The sequence below is a fragment of the Pinus tabuliformis genome, chromosome 9 (genome assembly GCF_031772625.1).
Source record: "Pinus tabuliformis cultivar Carrire ecotype Pingquan chromosome 9, CPIR1, whole genome shotgun sequence".
Classification (NCBI taxonomy): domain Eukaryota; kingdom Viridiplantae; phylum Streptophyta; class Pinopsida; order Pinales; family Pinaceae; genus Pinus; species Pinus tabuliformis.
The window spans coordinates 1,813,961,807-1,813,986,158 of record NC_142307.1 but is presented as its reverse complement, the minus strand read 5'-3'; the positions used below and the strand labels follow the sequence as shown (position 1 = coordinate 1,813,986,158).

Below are 24,352 nucleotides of genomic sequence, written 5' to 3'. Positions count from 1 at the left end.
TATTCATCCTTACTATAACATAATCATAAATAATAATAAGTTCATATACTGTAAAAACTTGTACACCATTTTGGAAAACGATTCAATGGGAACCTAGTCTTTGAGCAATTAAATGAAATGCACTAAAGTATTCAAATTTGGTGTGATACAACTGTGGATAGAAATTTAACAGATTTAATTGTGAAGCTTTAGCATAGTATATTTTCTATGATAATAAACCTTAACAAATTGATTAGGGTTTATAAAATGACCACGATGTTGTGACATTATACATAATGAAAACTGGAAAATATAGTTGATACCCTTAATGGAGGACCAGCATGTGCCTACTAATCTAAGGTTATGGAGCCATATTTTAACTACAAGAATATCTACCCTACTTCATGCAAGCCAAAAACACATCATGAAAAGGGTGGCATCAGAAACCCTCGATGGGTAAAAGAGATTTGACAACTAGAATGAAAATAAGGAAGTATATAGTTAAAGAAGAAACTGGTGCTGAACTTGCGGATTGGAAAAAACACACAACAAAAATTGACATCAAACTAATACCTGCAAGGTTCACAATGCAACTGAAACTTAGAATAACATTAAAATAATGGCCTTACTGGAATTGATACACCATGAAAATATAGTGTTAGGAGGACATTTACCTGGTAAAGCCTCCAATCGCCATTTGCTCCACCGACCTACCAAACCCGCAAAGATTAGGTTAATGCTTTAGCGTTAAGAGGGAAATAAGAGAAAATTTCTCGTTGATGTAGGTCAAAGGAATGTTACCAAGAAGATACCCTTCAAGATGAACCTATCATTATAGACCTTGCATCTCGCTGAGCTCTCCAAGACCTTTGTAAGACCAGAGTAAACCCTAGGTCGTTTTGGGAAAACCTTGCAAACAGTAAGAAAAAAATTAAACAAGCAGTGACTAGAATGATTACTTTAAACATTATTGGTTACAAAAAATAATAACACAACCAATTATGCTTGCTAACTAGAACCAAACTGTCAATAAGTGATTCCATTTCAGCTAGACTGTAAAATCTTCCTAGTTGTAGAGAAAAACGTGGTAGTGTTAAAGGGAGGAATGAGGTACTCAAGCACTAGGAAATGGTAGGAGGTTAACATGTAACCACTATTTCTCCTCTCCAACGTCAATTTAACCCTATAAAATCTCAATTATAGATCTTAATCCTATTTCCAATGCGATTTTCACATTTCAAGGTGGCAGAGGATTATCCATTCTCTTGAGAATTCGCTCATTAATATTCCAAATACACAAAGGTTGAAGGTCGGTAATAAGTTTGGAAGCAGAAAAATACCATATCATATGAAACCATAGTTCAAATCATTTGTCACTCTAATAAATACCCTCTATATAAATATAACGTGTTTTATGTCGCTTTTTAAACCTAAAGGGTAAAGTCATAACCTATTGACAATTGTTTCACATTAAAATAATTTAACAATTAAAAGAAAATTTGTTGAGTAAGTCAAATAAATAATATAGAAAATTCTATAACATAGTGTAATTGGTATAAGTCAGGATTACACATATAAGATTAAAAAGGAAATGCTTTTGTTGTTTGGGGTATTGGGGTATGTTACAGATGGTATCAGATCCATGGTAACTGCATTGTGGCCTAATTTGGGTAACCATGATGATAAAAAAATAGTTTTTTCTGCTTCACAGAGAGAAATGACGAAAGATAGTGGTTGAATGCCTAGAACATCCACTTGAATCCCTATTGGACCAATATTAATACCGTTATAAGGACAAAACCTAGAGATTTTGGCCTAGCTGGAGGAGGAATCTCGAATTACCATGGCCATGTTGATGGAAACTATGCAATAGTTAAAAGAAAAAATGGAAATATTGAGAGCTAACAATGAGAAATTGATGAGAGATTAGGAAAGAATTATTAAAATCTTAAAAAACTGACAAAATTAGAGGAATTCATCCCCAATTGTTGATAATGATAATTGGGAAGAAGCTCACCTACGAAGGAAAGCCAACCCTCTTAAGAGAAGTAACACTGAGGAATCACTGGGGGAAGGGGATCATAATATGATAATGAACAATCATGAAAGAATTATCGAGACAGAGTGCAGAGGGGAATAAAATGACATAAATTGGAATTTTAAGGGGAGTTTAAGAAAATCTAACCCATAACCTTCGATGGTGAATTAGAAGAGGTTGTTGAAGCTCGGCTAGTTAATATTAATAAGTATTTCCAAATTTATGAATACAATAATAACTTGAAAGCTCGTTTGGAAATATATCAATTAGAAGGAAATGAAACGTTACGATGGGAGCAGCTCGAAGAATTCCAAGGAGTGGATGAACAAGGAATCACCTAGGAAATATTTCAACAATACTTCAAAATAAATTATTTGACTGAATGTTTCTATGATGACAAGGCAAGGGAATGTCATGATCTATGATTGGGAAAATTAACTATGGATGAGTATGTGGTCAAGTTCACTTGTTTGTTAAGATATGTCCCTTACATATGTGAAAAAGAGTTGAAAGTGTAGATATTTATAAACAACCTACCCACATGTATGGAAGAGCTATTAGATTTTGACAATCATAATACAATGGACGAGGTGGTACGTAAACAAAAAATGTGTTATAAATAGATCAAGTAAAAATGGGATAGTACTAGAAAGTGGTCATATAGGAAGGGAAAAAAATACTATCATAGTGTTCATGATGGAAAGCTTGTAAGTTCCAAAAAATCTTATAAAAATCAGCAGAATAGAAATCTAGGAAAGAAACAGCAAAGCCCTAAGATGCAAAATGAAATAAAAATAGTAGAACAATCAAATAAACCTGAGTTGACCAATTTTGAAGGCCCCCCATTGTAGTGTTGAGGATGTGGGGAACCCCATTATGTTATAAATTCCCCTTCCTGAAAGAGGACAAGACATTTAACACATATCGAGGAGGCAAGTATAGTGCGGGAGATAGCAAGGAGTTTTCATAATATTAGTGTTGCGTTAGAGGATCATCAAGCATAATATTAACTTATAATGATTTAGTTTGAAGGTAAAATATTTAACCATGTCGTATTTATTTTAATTCACCCTGGAGCTATTTTGAGTTATATAAGCCTTAAAATAGTAGAGTTATGTCATTTACAAGTAGTAAAATGTAAGTCGCTAGCTTGTCTAGTTAACCACAAGGGCCGAAAGAAGAGTGATATCCAAGGATGAAAATTGTCCTATTGTGATTGCAAATCAACCAATAAAAAAAAGTTTAAATATATTACCTTTAGGGTCCTATTATATCTTAATTGGCATGGACTAGCTTAAGAAACATTGGTCGCTTCTACATTGTAAAATAAAAATGATTAGTTTCCTAAATTAGGAAGGGAGCAGATAAGAAACATAGGGAATCATAATACCCCTGAAATTGAGACCAATTACAGCCTCAGAGTTAGGAAGGGAGTCGCTTTGGTATCCAAAGCACCCTACCACATGAGAATACGAGAACTCACTGAGCTAAAAAAATAGTTATAGGAGTTGTTGGATAAGAAGTATATTCGACCAAGTGTGTCACCTTCGGGAGCTCTTGTACTCTTTGTTAGGAAGAAATATGGTACCTTGTGACTTTGCATTGATTATAGAAAATTAAACAAATTAATAGTTTAGAATAAATACCAACTACCCAGGATAGACGATCTGTCTGTTGAAGTAAAGGGGGTATAATATTCTCAAAATTTGATTTTCACACTGGATATCATCATATTCGAATTAAGGAAGAAGGTGTACCGCCTACGGGCACTACAATTTTGTCATTTTACCTTTTGAGCTTACTAATGCCCCAACAACATTCATGTCCCTTATGAAAAGCATCTTTTATTAATATCTTGATAAAATTGTATTAATATTTATTGGTGATATCCTGATTTATTCTAGAATTATGGAAGATCATAATAAACATTTGCAAACTGTATTGCAAACCTTACAGGAGCATCAACTATATGCTAATCATAGCAGATGTGAATTTTACAAGGATCAGATTCAATATTTAGGCCATTTCATGATGCATGATGGGATAGTTGTAGTTCCTGAGAAGATGTAGACCATTATGGAATTTCATGTTCCTAATAATGTAGCAGACATTAGATTTTTTTGGGGTTAAGTTGGTAATATGGTTGTTTCATTGAAGGAGTTTCAAGAGTAGCTTACCACATTACCTCTTTACAAAAGAAGGGGAAATGTTTTTAGTGGATAGTTAAATTTTAAAGTAGTTTAGATCAGCTAAAACATTTACTTACCATATCTCCCATTCTAAGGATTGCAGACCCAAAGAAATAGTTTGTAGTTTTCACAAGCACTTGTAAAGAAAGGGTTGGAGGAGTGTGAATGTAAGAACACGGAGTTGTAGCATATGATTCTCGGAAATTAAAAGAGCACAAATAGAAATATTCATCCTATGATTTGGATTTGATTACAGTGGTTCATGCCTTAATGGTATGGCAACACTATCTTCTTGGCAAGAAGTTCATATTGATGACTGATCACAATAGTCTAGTCAGTTATTTTAAACAACCCACATTAAATGCACAACAAGCATGATGGTCTACCATTCTAAGGGAATTGTATTTCGATATTAAACATCTAAAGGGTAGAGAGAACTGAGAAGAAAATGCCTTATGTAGATAATTGATTTTTTTGTATGAAATCTCATTCAGAAAAGTCAAAACTAATTTTATAGAACAAATTAAAGATGTTGGTCAGAGGGATCTAGAGGACCAATTTTTGTGGCAGCAAGAAAAATTACAAAACAATAATGAAAAATATTTGGGATATGATATTGATGAAGATAATATATTGATTTATAGGGGTATATTTTATGTTCCTAACCAGCAAGGATTAAAATAGTTAATCATAGATTAATTTCATAAATGTCCTTATTTTGCTCATCATAGCTATCAAAACCTAATTAATACCCTAAGAAAATATTATTTATGGAATGGAAATCAGAGATTACTACACTTGATTTTATTACTAGTTTACCTATATCTAGAAGGAAAAATGATTGTATAATGGTTGTAGTATATAAATTAAGTCTGTACATACCAGTGCAATCTACTTATAAAACAATTCAGATTGATGATATTTTCATAGAGAAATTTTTAGATGCATAGTGCGCCTAAAGCGTTAATATCTGACAGGAATGTGAAATTCACATTTGCGATTTGGAAAGTTTTGTTTACTGAATATGGTACACATATACAACTCAGTATTGTATTTAACCCTCAAATGGATGGACAAACTGAATGAGTGAACTAGGTACTTGAAGACATGCTAAAGATGTATGTGATGCACCAACCGATTAAATGCTAAGACTACCTCTATTTGGTAGAGTTCACTTACTATAATATGGATGCAACCTTGTCATAACCTTTTAAAATAAATCAAAATAAAACTTTCTAACATTAAAGTTTTTCCACTAAATCTTTTACTTAATTCATAATTCACTAAATCTATGCAGTAAAAGTAAATGAAATATCTACTTAGTGTTACATTAATAGATAATATCATAATATAATAGTATGCCACATATATTAATAAGTTTCAATTAAATATTTTGCGCTATATATATACAAAATAAAAAAATTTAAACATTAAATTTTTCTCCTTCTTATTAAAAAATATTATATTAATAAATAATATCATAATTATTTAAATAATTTATATTATTTTATGATCTCTTCAAAGTCATCCAAATCACCAAAATAATTTTAAAATAGGAAAATCAATAACAATCTCGAACAAAATGACATAGATATATATAAAATAATTATTGGATTCTTATTGGATTCGTGTCAACTAAGCTCCTTTAGGATGCATAATATAATACTCTTCCGCAAATATATTAATAAGTTCAGGGAGCGATGGCGTTGGGGTTGATACATGGTTTAGTGAGAGCCATGAGAAGGAAGCGTAGCTCATCTCTGGACATTCTTACATCCAAGAAGGTCCCTTGCGACTACTACAACGACAAGAAATGCAAATCTACTTGTTTCTACACTAGAAAATCCAAGCGCAGAGAAGAAGCTTCTCCCAAAAACCATGGCGACGCGACTTCACTTCTCTGTGAGGGCAGCAGACTTGGCTCGGGGCTCCACTAGTCAAGGAAACAGCTTTTCAGCCTTGGATCAGGGCTGAAAGTCAGTAAAGTGCCTGGTTCTGGAGTGGAACATCGCGTTTCGGCTCAAACCCTAGCGCAGGAAGAACAGAGCAATCTTGTGAAGCGAGGAGAGCACTCAAGGAGATCGAGGATGCGCTCAGAGGACACAGGAGGGCCGGTGGAGGCAAGAAATGAACGCAGTGGATGCGTATGGCTGGAGCCCTTTCTTGAGGCGTCTGCCCAAGCGGTAGCACCCGTGATTGCTTGCAGTGGTGGTGTGCTTACTGTTGCTAGTTGCGGCAGTGCGCTTACTGTTTTGAATGCATTTTAGGTGAATAACCCTCCCTATCCTCGCCATGGTTCTAAGAAATCCTGGACCTGTTGGAGCCGGGTAGTAGGGGCCAGATCTGAACTAGATCTGCATGAAGATTCACATGTTTTCCAGATCCAAGTCAACCTCTCGGGCAAGACAACAATGCAATGGGCACGCGCAACGGATCTTGTGCAGGACCTTTTGCAAAATATTGAATGCTAGCTAGGGATCCTCTCATCTTACCTCAGACTAATATGCAAGGGTAAGAAACTTATGAATACCCTTCCTCTCCCCTATTACAACATTCAGAGGGATGCCTCTATTGTAGCTACTTTTCGTTTGAGAAGCGGTTCCTTCAAGGGGACCTCCTCTGCCCCTTCTTTCTCTTATAAAGATGTTGTCCGCAAAGATGCTACCCATTCACAGCCCTCTTTGACAGCAGGCCATCCATTTGAGACTCCAAAGCCTTTTCTGGTAGACAAAGCAGAGGACATTCCTTCCATCAATCTCTCCCATCCTGGGATTGATGATCGCTATCAGCTTTTTGCAGAATCCGCACTAGTATGCAGATTTAATGGGCTATGGCCTCACACATCAGATCTATACCAATGGATCCATACCAATTGGACTAAAAAAAGCCAGATATACTTATGTTCAAAAGGATTCTTCATTGTGGCTTTTGACCTAAATAAAGATTACCAGAACGCCTTAATGGGGGGCCCTTGGTTTAGCGGCTCGGTTGGGATTTTTCTTACTCCTTGGTTTCCAAACTTCGACCCTTCTACAGCTGTTATCACCAAGATTCCCATTTGGGTCAGGCTCCTGAACCTTCTGGAGATATATGGCATATCTTTGTCTTCATAGCCATTGCAGACACTTTAGGATGCTACCTGGCTGTAGATTCTTCTCGAAAGGCAAATGGGCTCTACACCTACGGTAGAACCTGTGCAGAAATAGATATTAGCAGAGGACTGCCAGATCATATTAATCTCAAATATGGAGATTTCCATTGGACTCAAACCTTGGATTACGAGAATACAGCCTTCCGTTGCCGCCATTGTCATCAAACAGGACACCTCCAAAGTTCTTGTTCCCAGTACCTCGACAAAAAGAAGAATCTGAAGTGCAAGCCCAATTCCAAAAGTTGGAATCCCTGTGTGCCTCCCCCCCCCCATGGATGCAATAGGGAAATGCCTCTGAGTTTCAAAAACTCATTCGCATTGATGTTTTTGGTGAACCTCCATCTGAACATATGTTTTGCAGTTAGCACTGTGAGCTCATATTTGGTTGAGCCTCACTGCATTGATGCCAGGAAGTTTCTAAGATGTCTTTAGGACACAATCACTCATGGATTAAGATACACTTCCGGAGATGTGAGACTACTTGGATATACTGACGTTGATTGGGCAGGCAGTGTGGTGGACCATAAGAGCACTTTCGGGTGCTGTTTCACCTTGGGATCTGCTTCGATATCATGGATGAGCAGGAAGCAGAAGTCGGTGACTTTGAACACCGCCGAAGTAGGATATATTGTTGCTAGCATGACCTCGTGTGAGGCAGTCTGGTTGCAAAAACTCTTCAGTGAGCTGTTTAAATTTACATTGGATACCATTGTGATTCTCTATAACAACCAGAGGTGGGATTCGATTATTGAGGAATCTCGTATTCGTCAATTGCTCTAGTAGATAGACATCATCTGGGATATGGTAAGTTGATGAGCAAGGAGGCTCCATCGCATTAAGATGATGTACAGGTTAATACACCTTGTCAAAGCCCCGAGGAATGATCTAATCTGTGATTTTCCCAAACGACTTGGAGTCGGAAAGAAACCCTTGTACAAGGGTCCTGCATGTTGCATACATTGAGCTCTGGGAGCTCTAAGGGCTTGCGGTTCTTACTGGAACAACATATGACCACAGGGTGACTCACCCTCCCCTGGTGGTGAGCACTGGGACAAGATGGTTCGCTCTCTTGTGGAACAGGATGATTCGCTCTCCTGTGTAGCAGGATGATTAGTTCTCTTGTGAGGCCTGGATTGATGTGTTCTCCATGGCGATTGTAGCAGGATTGATGTGTTCTCCTGTGAGGACAAGATTGATTAGTTCTCCTGTCGAGGCTTCCTACCCGTGCAGTCTCGGACTCATGGGAAGTACCTCTCATCTGATCAATGAGCAGTGAAATGAAGTTAGGGACCATAGTAGTACCGATGGATGCATCGTTGTATCTACCGTACTCCCTATGCTAGGATGACCTCCATTGATCTGGGATCAATGATACTGGTCTGGGACCAGTGGTAGGAGTTGTACCATACTATGGCGCTGACTTCGGGTCACGTGAGACTGGTCTGGGACCAGTGGTACATACTCCGAGACTGACTTTGTGTCAGTGCAGTACTGGTCTGGGACCAGTGAGAGTGGTACATGCTATGGCACTGACTTCGGGTCAGTTGAGACTGGTCTGGGACCAGTTGTACACTCTCTGAGACTGCGATACTGGTCTGGGACCAGTGGTAGGAGTTGTACCATACTATGAAACTGACTTCGGGTCGGTTGAGACTGGTCTGGGACCAGTGGTACATACTCCGAGATTCACTTTGTGTCAATGCAGTACTAGTCTGGGACCAGTGAGAGTGGTACATACTATGACGCTGACTTTGGGTCGGTTGAGACTGGTCTGAGACCAGTGATACACTCTTTGAGACTGCGATACTGGTCTGAGACCAGTGGTAGGAGTGATACTTACTATGAAGCTGACTTCGGGTCGGCTGAGACTAGTCTGGGACCAGTGGTATGCACTCTGAGACTGACTTTGAGTAAGTGGAGGATGATACTGGTCTAGGACCAGTGGAGTTGTACTCACTATGACACTGACTTCGGGATTGTTGAGACTAGTCTGGGACCAGTGGTACATACTCTGAGACTGACTTTGAGTCAGTATGATACATCCTCGATCATTTCTTCTTCTTCATAGTTCAGACAAAAGCAAAGCAGAACAGAACAATGCAAGAGGAGAGCAGAACAGAGAAAAACAGTACCGATCAGTACAGGGCAGAACAAGACAATCAAAACAAGTAGAATAGAGTAGAGCAGAGCAAGGGTCAGGCTATACAGAGTGGTGCATTTGATGGATGAATCATAACGACCGATAGACAGATTGCAGATGAAGTTCTCCCTGGTTGAGAGGGAGTGTTAAAATTGGAAACCAGGGCAAAAATTCATGTCGGTCATCTTATTGATGGCTAATAATATTTTTATTAGATTCCTCTCGTTGAAAGGTGTAGGATCGGTATAAAGATCATCCGATTCCGATAACTATTCATGGAGATATGAATTTATTGTGATTATGGAATTATTATCAAGTCGACCTACAACTCATGTAGGCTCAGAAGATCAACAGTCGCATCTATTCACCAACCAATGTTGTGTATAAATATAAGAGGACTTTTCCTCATTTGCACTCACTCATATCATCACATCTCTCTCTCTCTACTGCGCAAAAATGAGTCTCTTCTCTACTGCGCTGAAATGGGTCTCTCTCTCACATATGTGAAGCCGGAAGCTGCTGAATTTGAAGCTGCAACTGCAGAAGTAAAGATTGACCTACATGGCCTAGAAGATCTCCTCATCTAAACTGCGCTGTAGGTTTATCTAAACCTCCTCTGGAAGCCGAAACTTTTGGTGGTGGAATGAAGTCAATCCAACGAACGGTTTGCAAGATATCGACTGCCCTAGTTTGAAGCCGGAAACTGCTGAAATTGAAGCTGCAACTGCAGAAGTAAAGATTGACCTACGTGGCCTAGAGGATCTCCTCTGTGGAACCACATTGTAGTTTCATCTGAACCTCCTCTGAAAGCCGCAACTTTTGGTGGTGGAATGAAGTCAATCCGACGAACGGTTTGCAAGATATCGACTGCCCTAGTTTGAAGCTGAAGCTGCAACTACAGAAGTAAAGATTGACCTGCGTGGCCTAGAAGATATCCTCATCTGAACTACATTGTAGGTTCATCTGAACCTCCTCTGGAAGCTGAAACTTTTGGTGGTGGAATGAAGTCAATCCGATGAACGGTTTGCATGATATCGACTGCCGTAGTCTGAAGCCGGAAACTGCTGAAACTGAAGCTGCAACTGCAGAAGTAAATATTGACCTACGTGGCCTAGAACATCTCCTCATCTAAACTATGTTGTAGGTTCATCTGAACCTCCTCTAGAAGCCGAAACTTTTTGTGGTGGAATGAAGTCAATTCGACGGTCGGTTTGTGAGATATCGTCTGCCCTAGTTTGATAATGAAGCCGCTAATGCTGATGTTGTCGATCTAGGGTTTGCTACTGCTGATATGAATCAGATTTATTGTACTATTTCTCTCTTCTAAATTATCGTAGATAAAAGAATATTTTATCAAAGGGTTTCCCCACACATTGTGGGGTTTGTCCTTGGCTAGCCACCACATCTTGTGTCTCTTGTCTTGGTTTATTTTCTGTCGATCGTTTAATGTTCTATCTGCACTTTACTTTATTTACACGTGATTGCTAATCTGTGGAATATAATAAGAAAAAGAAGTAAACTGTTATAACCATAGAACATACCATAATTTAAAAGAATCCAACATGATTGGTGCACCCATCACCCATTTATAAATGGAAATGGAAGATTAATACACTTGATCTTATTACTAGTTTACCTATATCTAGAAGGAAAATGACTGTATAATGGTTGTAGTAGATAAATTAAGTAAGTTTGTACGTTTCATACCAGTGCAATCTACTTATAAAACAATTCGGATTGTTGATATTTTCATAGATAAATTTTTAGATTGCATAGTGTCCCTAATGTGGTAATATCTGACAGGGATGTGAAATTCACATTTTCCGTTTGGAAAGTTTTGTTTACTGAATTAGGTACACATATAGAACTTAGTACTATTTATAACCCTCAAATGGATGGACAGAGTGAAAGAGTGAACTAGGTACTTGAAGCATGCTAAAGATGTATGTGGTGCACCAACCGATTAAATGATAAGACTACCTTTATTTGGTAGAGTTCACGTACTATAATATGGATGCAACCTTGTCATAACTTTTTTTAAAATAAATCAAAATAAAACTTTCTAACACTAAAATTTTTCCACTAAAATTTTCTCTTAATCTATAATTCAGTAGTCTATGCATTAAAAGTAAATTAAATATTTACTTAATGTTACATTAATAGATAATATCATAATATAATAGTATTACACATATATTAATAAGTTTCAATTATATATTTTGCGAATAAAAAAATTTAAACATTAATTTTTTCCACTTCTTATTAGAAAATATTATATTAATAAATAATTTCATAATTATTTAAATAATTTATATTATTTTATGATATTTTCAAAGTCAACCAAATAATTTTAAAATAGGAAAATCAATAACAATCTCTAACAAAATGACGTAGATATATATAAAATAATTATTGGATTCTTATTGGATTCGTGTCAACTAAGCTCCTTTTAGGATGCATAATATAATATTCTTCCGCAAATATATTAATAAATTTCAATTACGTATTCTGCTATATATACATTATGGATGATGCTTGGCTCGAATTACTTCATGATTATAAAAGAACCTTTAAATTAAAACACGTTAGATTGATTCCATTTGCCGGTGGCTGTGTTAACATGAACAAGCACTTTCAATTTAAAAATGGTTTTAGCAAAGGAAGACATCTGCCGCCATCTCACTTTGTTACGTAATGCATGACCTTAGAGCAGATGGGTAGCTATTTCGCTAGAAAGCATTTTATTAGAGGTGGCCAGAGATTTTTCACCACGTAGGATATAATCCCATTTGAATATATTAGAATAGAATAATGTAAAAATGGAAATAATATTTTAGATTTATGTGAATTACTAGATACTGTTCTAGAAGTTATTGTCTTCTAGTGTAAATAAATTATAGCTGAGTCAGACTCTATATCCTTCAAGTTATATATTTGGACCCAGTAGAAATGTACAAACTCAATCCTGAATTAATAGTAATGTTCCGCTGTGTTATACAACTCTGTATTTTCTATTGAGAAAGCGACAGGCCTTGGACACAATTGAAATGTAGCCAGTATACTTATCTGCCCCGGCCCGAGCAATAATTTCAACCGATTCATGTTTTGCGTTTTTCTCTCCGTCCTTGTTTTTGAGGCAGATTAAATTTCTTCGCCCAAATTAAATTTCTTCGCCCAAATTTTCGATTAGTTCGGAGTTTCAGGGGTTTCTCTTAGTTTTCCACGGTACTGAAATATGCCTATGCTGTCAGGTGCCAATACTATGCCTTCGGAAGTAGAGATCGTGATCCCGGAGACTTCTGCGGCATTAGAAGAAACAGTTGGAGAAGCAATTAGAACAGTGCAGACAACAGAGGAGAACATATGCAGCGAAGATCAAGACAACGATCTTGTAAGGTCGGATGTGGGACTAATTTCTGATGGAATCGACTGTCTTGAAGTTATCCCGGACTGTTACATCAGACCTCCCAGTGAGAGGCCGAGGCTAAACGAGGTGGCTTTTCCGGACCTTATTCCCGTGGTGGATCTTGACAATTTCAACGTCTCTGCTAGGCAGAGGGTGATTCGCAATATCAAGGATGCTTGTCAACAGTACGGATTTTTTCAGGTGCTTTGCCTTTCGATTTCTATTATTATCTTGGATAAATAATTAAGATAAATTTAATAATTTTATTTTAATGATGTATAAGGTTAAAAATGATATAAATTTATTTGAATTTTCAATTTATTATATATTTAGAAAAATTAAATAAAAGTGATATGTGATTTTTTATAAATTTTATACATAAATGATCCTATATGGAAATATTTATTCACTTTTAATAAAAATACACTCACAGGTACCCAATATTACTTGTGATTCAGAGTTTTCTCGAGAGTATTCTTCTTTGATGATAGTATAGTGTTCTTTTTGTGCTCCTTCCCACCATGTAGATATAACATTTAAAAAATATATTTATAACAAAAAAAACAATCAATGTTTATATACATGAAAGAGAGGATATCCTATGGATATATATTACACATCATTTATTGACATTTTAATGTGTGGAATCATAAAAAAAATATTAATGTGAACTATGTATATATTTACGCCATAAGGTGTTCCCTCTTAAATGAACTCCCATGCTGTGCTACTGTGTAACTTTATGGGCCATTGATTTTCGTGTTAGATAATGTGATTAATATTGGTCGTTTGATCATAAGTTGAGTGGTTTCTTAAATGGTTAAACAGTTTGAGAGTTTGTTAAACGGTTAAACAGTCTGACGGTTTAGTAAACAGTCGTCACCCTCCTCTCTAAGTCGCTGCACCAGAGTGCATAGTCACCATGGATCTTCACAAAAAAACACCAGCCCAAGCATGTAAGGGATGAAGACAAAATTGTTTTAGGCATTTGTTCAACGACCTGTCTTCCCTTGTTTTTGTTGCTTATGGAAGAAAGCCATCTTATTGTAATCTGGATCGTTTTGGAACTTACAACTCCAACAATTCCTCTTCAGTATTTTCGAGAGATACTTGCTTTGAAAATCTATTGTGATTCTAGCTATTCTTTTGTCATTTGCTCTTAATAGGAATAATTATTGGTTTTAAAGACATTCATGAAAGGATCGAGGGATTAAGAAAATGATCATACCAATCCATGCTAATGCAGATGAAGTATCATAAGAGCAACAAAAAATGAAGCTAGGGCTTTCTGAACTACATGAAGAGATTTTCACTTCGCTCAAAGCAACTGAAAGAACTTAAACATATTCATGGAAGATTGCATGTGTTAGTGGTCAGTCGAATGTCTTTGAAATCGAAAATCATAAGTGGAACTCTTTGAAGCACATGTAAGAAGTGAAGACCCTTTGTTTCCCTTGCAATAGATCAACGTACGAATTGATGAAAGTTGAATCTTGTGAAGGTTGAATGATTTGCTTCAAAAAAATCGCAAAAAATCATAACCACCCTGATCCTGACAAGGGTTTCAGGAATTACTAGAACCCTCTAAAAGAATCATTCATTCTGTTAAAAATAAAATTTAGTATTTGACTCTAATCTACGAATTATGTTTGGAACTCTTGGGAATTATTATACCATTGCTATCACATTTATGTAACAAAATAATTTTTTTTTTAGACAATTGCAATAACTAGCAATTTTGTTGTTGTCAAACTTAGAAACTTCTCAATCTATATGCGGTGTGTATCCTTTAGTCATTAGCGGGAAAAGAGTTTTCGGGCACTGTGTCATTTTCCATTTCATTATTTATTGACTCATTCTCACTGGAGCTTCTCAAGTATCTTGTATCCTTTGAAGGAAAACAAACTATAGAATCATTGTACTTATCTAAATTTCCTTTGGAATGAGCCCAAAAGGCCACCTCAAATCATTATGTGGCTCTACTTGATTTGTTCCATTTCGTGGACTTAGAAGGTGTTGAACATTTCTACCATGAACAAGAATTTGAGTTGCATGATTATTAGAAATCTTTTATGGTGCTGAATTTTTTTTACAGGTCCCAGCAACATTATGTTGCCCTAATAAACTATCTAATGGGTTATGTTTAGACCATTCATCTTCATCGGCCAATGCTTCGATCTTTGTTGAAAATTGGGAAGGAATGTAGGAGGCTTTAACATGTGAATCTCTAATACGCACATCCATGACTTCCTTATTGCCAATGACAAGAATCCTATTGTAATTTATGGAGTTCTCCATTGGCCAATTTGAAAGAACATTATGTTCAGAAACATGACATTTCTCTTCATGATTTGAATAAGCCCAATTACACCTCTCGTTCGATGATGTGCACCAACATTCTTCCTTGACATGAGAATTGTGGATGTTTAATCTTTTGTCGGCGCATTTTGCAATCAGAACGTCATTGCAATGTGTTGACCACACTTAAACCCAATAATAAATTTTTAAATAAAAATCAAAAGCAAGAGGAAAGTCACGAAATGATAATTATGGGAGAAATCAGTAAGTACTTATTGAAGATACCATTTATGGTTTGATTAAAGACAAACTGTGGGTTCTGATCATGGCACTTTAGAGTTGAGTGTAGTTTCATTGCATTTTTAGGTCCCAATTGCGCCTATAAATTTTGTCTCTTGGCTCATTTTTGTGAAAATTTCATTGATGCAGAGAACTATGGGCAATCACCCTGATGTAGCCTTGTAATAGTACTATAGCATTGTGTGAGGTTTTGAATATGGATGATGCAATCAGAAACAGTGTTGAAGCACTGGTTTCCATTTTAGTTATTTTGTTTGGGAGCATAGTTGTCAAAATCTTCAGAGACTTGATATGGAGGCCTTATGCATTCCAGAAGGTCTATACAGCCCAAGGGATAAGAGGTCGACCTTACCAGATACTCTCTGGGAGTGTGCCATAATACACACAACTTCTAAAGGAGGTTCATGCATAACCAATGCAGAATATTTCTCCTAACATCGTTCCTAGGGTCACACCACATTACCATTAGTGGCGATAGATATATGGTTCTCTTTCATTCATTCTCTTTTACTTCAGGGCTTGTTTTACTTTCATATGTTGATATTGTAGGCATCAAACTACTAAAACGATGAATTTACAACACATGTTCTCTACTGGTTGTTCGGATTTTTAAATGGTGTGAAGGTTGAAATCAATTTTTGATTGGTATTTCATAATTTTTTCTACTCAGGAGAGACATTTTTATGTTGGTATGGACTCTGTTCAAGGCTATACAATTCAATGGTGTCAAAGTTGAAATCAATGTCTGATTAGTATTTGGTAATTGTTTCTAGTCAGGAGAGAAATTTTTCTATTGGTATGGAACCCATCCAAGGCTGTATATTTCAGAGCCAAAGCTAATCAAGGAAGTTTTATCGAATAAATTTGGTCACTATGGAACGGTGAACCCCAAGCCATTTGTGTTGGATTTGTTAGGGCATGGACTACCTCTTTTATATGGATTGATATGGGTAAAGAACAGGTGGATTGTGAGCCCTGTCTTTGGTATTGATAAACTTAAGGTACGGATTCCTAGAAGGTCTACAATCACACTATAATAAACTTGTGGGATACTCTCTCGGAGCATGCCAGAATGCAAACAACCTCTAAAGGAGGCTCATGCACAACCAATGAAAAATTTTTCTGATGACATTGTTCCTAGAGTCACACCACATTACCATAAGTGGTGCCACATATATGGTTCTCTTTCATTCATTCTCTTTTACTTCAAGGCTTGTTTTACTTTCATATGTTGATCTTGTAGGCATCAAACTGTTAGAAGGAAGAATTTACAACATATTTTTTCTGCTAGTTGTTTGGATTTTTAAATGGTGTCATGGTTGAAAACAATATTTGATTGGTATTTGGTAATTGTTTCTGCTCAGGAGAGACATTTTTCTATTGGTATGGACTCCATTCAAGGCTATACATTTCAATGGTGTCAAAGTTGAAATCAATGTCTGATTTGTATTTGGTAATTGTTTCTGCTGAGGAGAGACATTTTTCTATTGGTATGGAACCCATCCAAGGTTTTATATTTTAGAGCTAGAGATAATCAAGGAATTTTTATCAAATAAACTCGGTCACTATGGAAGGGTGACCCCCAAGGCATTTTTGTTTCCTTTGTTAGGGCACATATTTCCTCTTTTAGATGGATTGATATGGGTAAAGCATAGGAGGATCGTGAGCCTTGTCTTCGATATTGATAAACTTAAGGTATGGATTCCTGGAATGTCTACAATCACACTATAATAAACTTGATAACCTATTATAACTATAACAATTTTGTAAGAAATTGAAGATTTTGGCATTTTAAGATAGGATTGTTACCTTACATGTCTAGGACTATTGAATATAGGCATACTATGGACCAACAAAAGCATTCCCTTAAATATATGCATCAACTTACTATCAATTTGTGCTTATAATTTGACCTTATCAGATTGGCGCATACCTCCCATGTCAAGTTACAATGTAATGGTGGGTCTTTAATGAGGAGTTAAATATATGAATCAAGTTAATTGATGCTTATAATTTGAACATATAAGTTTGGTGCAAAACTCCCAAACCTCTTTATACTGAGAATCGTGAGTGTCTAATAATGATACTTGATAGGTATGATTAAGAAATTAAAATAAATTATCAAATTCATCAACAATAAAAAAAATTGATTTATTAATTACAACAAAAATTTATTTATGACCATGTGATATCTTATTTTCAACAGTGTTTTCCTCTATCATATTAAATTATATTTTATATGCTGTTAATTTTCCTACCCATGCCATTTGGCAAGGATGTGTATTAAATAGTGTTCCACGGGGTCGCGTCCCCCCATCTAGGGGTTAAGCTTCCTAGCTCCCTCATGCTCTAGGGACTTGGGGACGGCTCGGGGTCATTTCCCCATGCTCCCAACAGTAGGGTACACGTAGTAACTTGTAAGGGGATGTTTCCTTCATTTTTGGGGGCGAATCCTCCAAATGGGGTTGTTTCCTAGGTGAAAGGGGTCATGAGGATTGGTTTCCCTGGACAAAAATCACAATTTTTTTTAATGGAACATAAAAATTCTAATTTTTATGAATCGGGAAGGGTTTAAACTCTATAAAAATTTGACTCTTGATGTATCGGACTTGACTTTTATTTCAATATTCAGTATTCATAGTTCGAACTTCAATATGGTTTAAACATTAAAACTTTAAACATTTATTTTCATTGTACATTGTTAGGAGTTACATCGTACAATTACAAACTTACATGCATGATGTATGATTATATGATATGATGGTTTTAGTTTTAAATTTGATTCAGACTTCAGTTATATGATTCATCGATTTATCATTTATCCTTCATGATGTAAGTGTTATATATTATATAATGATAAAGACAGTTACAATATAAATATTAAAATTTCAGTGATATATCATATATTAATATTTTTATATTTATAATTTTTTAAGGCTGCAATGTCCCCCGACATTTCCTAAAAATTGGTGGGAAGCTTTTGCATAAGCCGTTCCTGCATATCCCCACTCCCTCACCCCCACCTCCTGAAAACATGGTGGAACATTGCTATCAACTAGTGTTTTCCTCTTTGAATTTACAAACCTATGTTAAACAAGGGTGCATATCAGCTAGATGATTTCTTAAAGAGAGTCCTTGAGATTTGGATGTGTATCAGCTAGATGATTTCTTAGGGAGGCCTTGAGATTTGGAGTCTTTCTAGAGTATGCAATTGACTTAAGCTATGTGCTCATGTTTCCAATGATAGCCAATGGTGAAGAAAATGGTTGCTTGCACTTCATCCATGCTCAAGAATTGGAAAGAAATGATGGCTCAATCAAATTGTAATGGCAAAGAGATTGATGTTCACAAAGAGTTTAGAGAATTAACAAGACTTACGATATCTCATAATGTGTTCGGTAACAGTTACAATGAAGGTAAAGAAGTATTTGAAATGCAGAGAGAATTGCAAGAAATGGTTACTAAAGCTGAACAACCTGTCTTCATCCCGCGAAGAGAGTAATTACACTATAGTTCTCTTTCAATTATAGAGTTTTCAATGTCACTGCAAATTGATTAGCACTTGTACTTTTTTTTATGCTTTTTCTAAAATTCCCATTAAGGCATGCGGTTTTAGAGGGTAGTGCCATAATCCATAGATCCATGCATAACATTCTACTGAGTGCTATACATAGTCCATAAACATTCTACACTAACATAATGCTTCAGAGTACTTATAATTAAAGACCAACAACTTATATTTCCCGACTTTTTGACAGATACATTCCTACAACAAAGAACATGTATGTATGGAAGATTGATAGAAGAGTTAAAAAAATCCTGAATTCTATAATTCAAAGTAGGTTGGAGCCCAGAACAACAAGAGGTCACATTGGCTATGGAAGTGACCTGTTTGGAATTATGATGACGGCCAACCAGAAATAATTCGGAGGGCCTCAAAAAGATCTGGTCATGACTATTGATGGAATCATGGATGAATGCAAGACATTTTTCTTTGCAAGCCATGAAACTATTTCCATTCTGTTAACATAGACAGTATTCTTACTCTCAATCAACTCGGAATGGAAGGAGATGTTAAGGAAAGAAGTGATCAGTTTTTGTGGCACAGATATACCAGATGCAAAAGTGCTTAGCAAGATGAAGTCAGTATTTATTCCATTCAATATATTTCCATATTATTTTTGAAATTCCTTAATGAACTAAACTCCAGGTATCACTTTTGTCTTCAAACTGCATGGTATATTTCACTAATACTAAATATAAATCCATTCTGAAATTATAATCCATGATATAACTATGTTATGAAAAATTTGAATTTGGAAAAATTGCATAGAATTTTGATTTCCATTTTCTCTCTTTCCTAGGCTCTTGTCTTACGGGGTTCCCATTGCAACATGTGGTGCAATTACTATTATATAAAACCAGTGAAAATAGAGAAAGAAAATATAGATAAAATATTTTATTAGTATATTGCTCAAAACCAACATATATCCATTTTAACTCTTGACCTACAAAGTGCCAAGAAGAATCAAATCATTTGAGGTGCAAACTTTTCCTTGAGTTTTGAAATCTAAAAATGTTTGCATATTTAACTTACCAAAACTTAATAGATTGAAATTAAAATATATATATATATGTTTAAATTAAAATATTTTATTATGTAAAAATATAATCTATATAGGTAAAAAAATGTTATAATAAAAAATAAATATATATATATATATATATATATATATATATATATATATATATAAAATAATAAAAATAATAAAATTTATATTTATATTTAATTTACAAATCTAACCCTTACCATACACTTTTTTTCCGTAGTCTCGCATATTTTACCAATAAAATTAAGTATAAAACATGTAAAAAAATATCAATGATATATAATACTAATAAAATAGTATTTTCAAAATTTAGATAACTAATTTATATTTAATGTAAATAGTACTATTAGGAAGTAGTATTTGGTCATCTTAATTTTGAGCCAAGCATACAAGCGAATCAAATTTTTCTGACTGCAAATATCTCTTAAAATATTTAGGTAATATGAATATCAAATCTCTCTTAAAATATTTAGTTAATATGAATATAAAATATAATATATAAAATATAAAATATAAAATATAATATAAATATGTATATCCATGGGACTTCATATAAGTTTGTGACGGCATCACTCACTTATACATCAATGTAATATGATACAGAAATGTGTGTCCAAGGGACTCCATATAAGTTTGTGACGGTGTCATTTGCTTATCCATCAATGTAAAAATCTGTGCTCTAAACATATCCAGTACCAGAGTATTAGATCAAGTTCGGTCCCTCCTGCATATGGGAAAAGATATTACATTACAGATTAAAGGAAAATGTGGTTTGAATCTCTTAGTCATTCACTAACGCAACAACTAAGGGAAAAAAATCTCGTTTCACTCTAAAGCCTCCTTTGATAACTTATAATTCAGATCATGGCAAAACCAATTCAGGTCCTGTTAGGTTTTCCAAGAGGGAACATACTCTGATTATTTTGAGAAATGAAATTGACAACTAAAAACCTAAGTCCAATGTTTCAATAGATTTGATACCACTGGCATTACTTTCCAATGTGTTTTCAGATCGTAAATCATGGAGTGCACGAGACGGTGATCCAGAGAATGCTGGAAGTTGCCCAAGAATTCTTCACAATGCCTGCGGAATATAGAGCAGATTTGTATTCCGAAGACCCTTCACGCGTTGTACGCTTTGCGAGTAGCTTTAACGTTAGGAAAGAGACTGTTTTTAATTTTTAAAGTCTGCGCGGTAAATTTTTTTGTCCGCGGCCATGTCAGTCATATTTTCAAATATTCGGGGAATCTGTAATCCATTTAAGCTCACGATAATCAACAATAATAATCTTGTTTTTGGCGTGAATGCAGAGAAGTTGCTAGCCAATACTGCATGGAGGTTAGGGCAATGACTTTACGTTTGCTAGATGTCATATCAGAGAGCCTGGGACTGGAGCCGGACCTTCTGAATAAAGCTCTTGGAAAACATGGCCAACATATGGCAATAAATTACCACCCTCGCTGCCCGAACCCAGAGCTCACCTATGGCTTACCGAGTCACACAGATCCCACCGCCCTGACGGTTCTTCTCCAGGATCAAGTATCAGGCTTGCAGGTGCTTAACAACGGAAATTGGATAGCTGTTCAACCCATTGCAAATTCCTTCGTAATCAATATCGGAGACCAATTACAGGTAAAGCACTGGATGAAATCCATGATCAGTGTAGCCCCTAAAGAACAATCACAGTATATATTCATATAGCAAACTGTTTAAGTGTGTGATGATACAATTCCTCTCTTTTTTTTCAGGTTTTGAGCAACGGATTATACAAAAGCACAATCCACCGCGCTCTAGTGAATTCCTCGGTATCACGTATTTCTATTCCAATGTTCTACTTCCCTTCTAATGATGCAGTGATAGAACCCTTCTCTTCATTGATCAACCCCGATAATCCTGCTTGTTACCGGAAATTCACTTACCAAGAATACTATCGCAAATTCTGGAGCAAAAGTCTGGACGGTAAGACGTGCTTGGAGTTTTTCAATGTTAATGATGCCAGCAGGCCTGCAAAAGATGAAATTACATGCCATGATTTCAACTGCCTCACGTTCCAGGATGCGACCGTCTGATTTCTCTACCTACCTCCATGTACGTGCTAGGCATTAAGCAGCCTGCTGTAAAGCAATAAACGTTTGATATGTATGCTTTCATATTTTGAAGTTATATTAGATGGAAATTTATATATCTCGCCGCGCTTTGCTGTTAGTGTACAACTGTGATATATATGTCATGACGTTATCGCTGGTGGTTGGGACGGTTTATTAATGATCTTCTCACTTATTTATACACGATATGTTGCTGAGTGCAACCATAATGTAATGATGATATCTGAATGAATTAATAAAATTTAAGTATCTGTTTTAAAATAATATAGTTTTATTTTTTATTTTAATTATATAAATAGATACTAAGTTTTAAATAAAAAATTCTCAAATCAACCCTATAAAATCAATTCCATATATTATTTATACATGCTACTCTTCTATTATTACGAAGATAATTGAATTTAAAATACCTTTAAATTCAATAATATGTCTATACTCTATGCTTCTTTTTTAATTCTGCAAAGGGCAATTCCGACCCAACTCTGCAGCGAGTTGGTTAGCCGAGGCCGAACTCGAAGTACCTCGCAACATATAATAAATATCTCAGCAGAATGCATAGAAACTATTGGATATACAATTCTCAAATCCAATAACATCTATACACTATACCTAAACATTCATGACTCTACTACGAAGTACTTGGAACTCGTCCACTATACCTGAACATTCATAAGTCTACTACGAAATGCTTACTACGTGACCGCGTAGTGGGGAAATGGTTAAATTCACTGACTATTTCAGTGTGTATTTATTCAATGCATATCAAAGAAAAAGGGTAAGGCCATTGGAAGATTTAGCTTCATATATTAAATGCGTAACATAAATATTACGTTGAATTTTATCTTCACCACAAATGATTTCCCTACTGACAGATATCACTGGCCAACCGGTATTTGTCTCTTTGTTCTATGCTATATAGAATGACACTAGAAAATTACATCAGGATTTTGTGTTTTGGTATCCTTCGCCTGCGTGAAATAGTTAAATTCGCTGGTTATGCGTTTGTTTTTCTTCCATGCATGTGGAATGAAAAAGAAGCCTGCTGGAGGATTTACCTTCGTAATTTAAATGTATGACATAAATATTTCTGTTTGCGTATATTCAACATAAATAGGAATTGCCAGAACACAGTGGGTTGAAAATTAAAATTTTCCAACTGCCACATGAACATGTTTCCTACATAGTCCTATTAATGAATAAACCTTGGCTCATGTAATATTTTTCAAAGTATGTTTTTATAGCTTTCTTAATTTAAAATAACTCATGTCAACATCTTAAAGCTTAAGTGGGTTTTAGAATTTTAAATATTTCAATAATTTAATAAACATAATTAGATATTTGACTTTTTTTTATAAAATAAATTTACAAAATATTTTAAAACTATAAATATAACTAGCATAGTCTATGAAGTGTAGTTGATATATTTAGATTCATATTATTTTGGTATGCCAATTAGCATATAAAGGATGGAAGATGTCGCCAATCAACATATATCAAGTACATTTACTAATGTGGTTGTGCTAGTTGATAGTAGATGTGCATGAGAAAGATTAGTATATAATGGTTGACTATTTCTTATTATAGCTAAATTTTTTCAATTTATGGTCTACAATTTATTAAGGCCGAGGAGGGTTTATTATGGTCAACATATAACTAAATATCGATGACCATGCTCATCCACATCAATCTATACATTACTATGATAGATTATGATTGACAATTGTTGACCATAAGAGACCATGGTTGTCCATGTTTCATCATGGTTGAGGATGGTTGGCCATGACTCACTATGGTTGAGCATGATAACCATGGTTTCATAAATTATACTAAGTTTACCATGGATTAACATGGTTTGACATAATTGGGCATGGTTGACTATACTTTTCTATGATAGATAATAATTACAGATGTTGACAATTTACGGATATGCTTGACCATATTCAACCATAAAGACCTTTGTTGACCATGTTTAACCATTGTAACCAAGGTTGAGAATGGTCTGCCACTAACAGTGGGTAGAGCATGGGTTGTTTTAGGTTGATTGTGGTTTATCATGGTTAACTTTAAGGTTGACAATGGTTAACTATGACTCACAATGGCTAACTGAGGTTGTGCATGGTTGACCGTGGCTGATA

The 24,352-nt window shown here is 35.4% G+C and overlaps 2 pseudogenes; both read left to right on the top strand.

Moving 5' to 3' along the window:
• The first annotated feature begins 12,732 nt into the window (after positions 1 to 12,732).
• Positions 12,733 to 22,181, top strand: LOC149156027 (protein DMR6-LIKE OXYGENASE 2-like; annotated as a pseudogene).
• On the top strand, positions 16,566 to 19,686 carry LOC149156028 (cytochrome P450 709B2-like; annotated as a pseudogene).
• Positions 22,182 to 24,352: the final 2,171 nt, after the last annotated feature.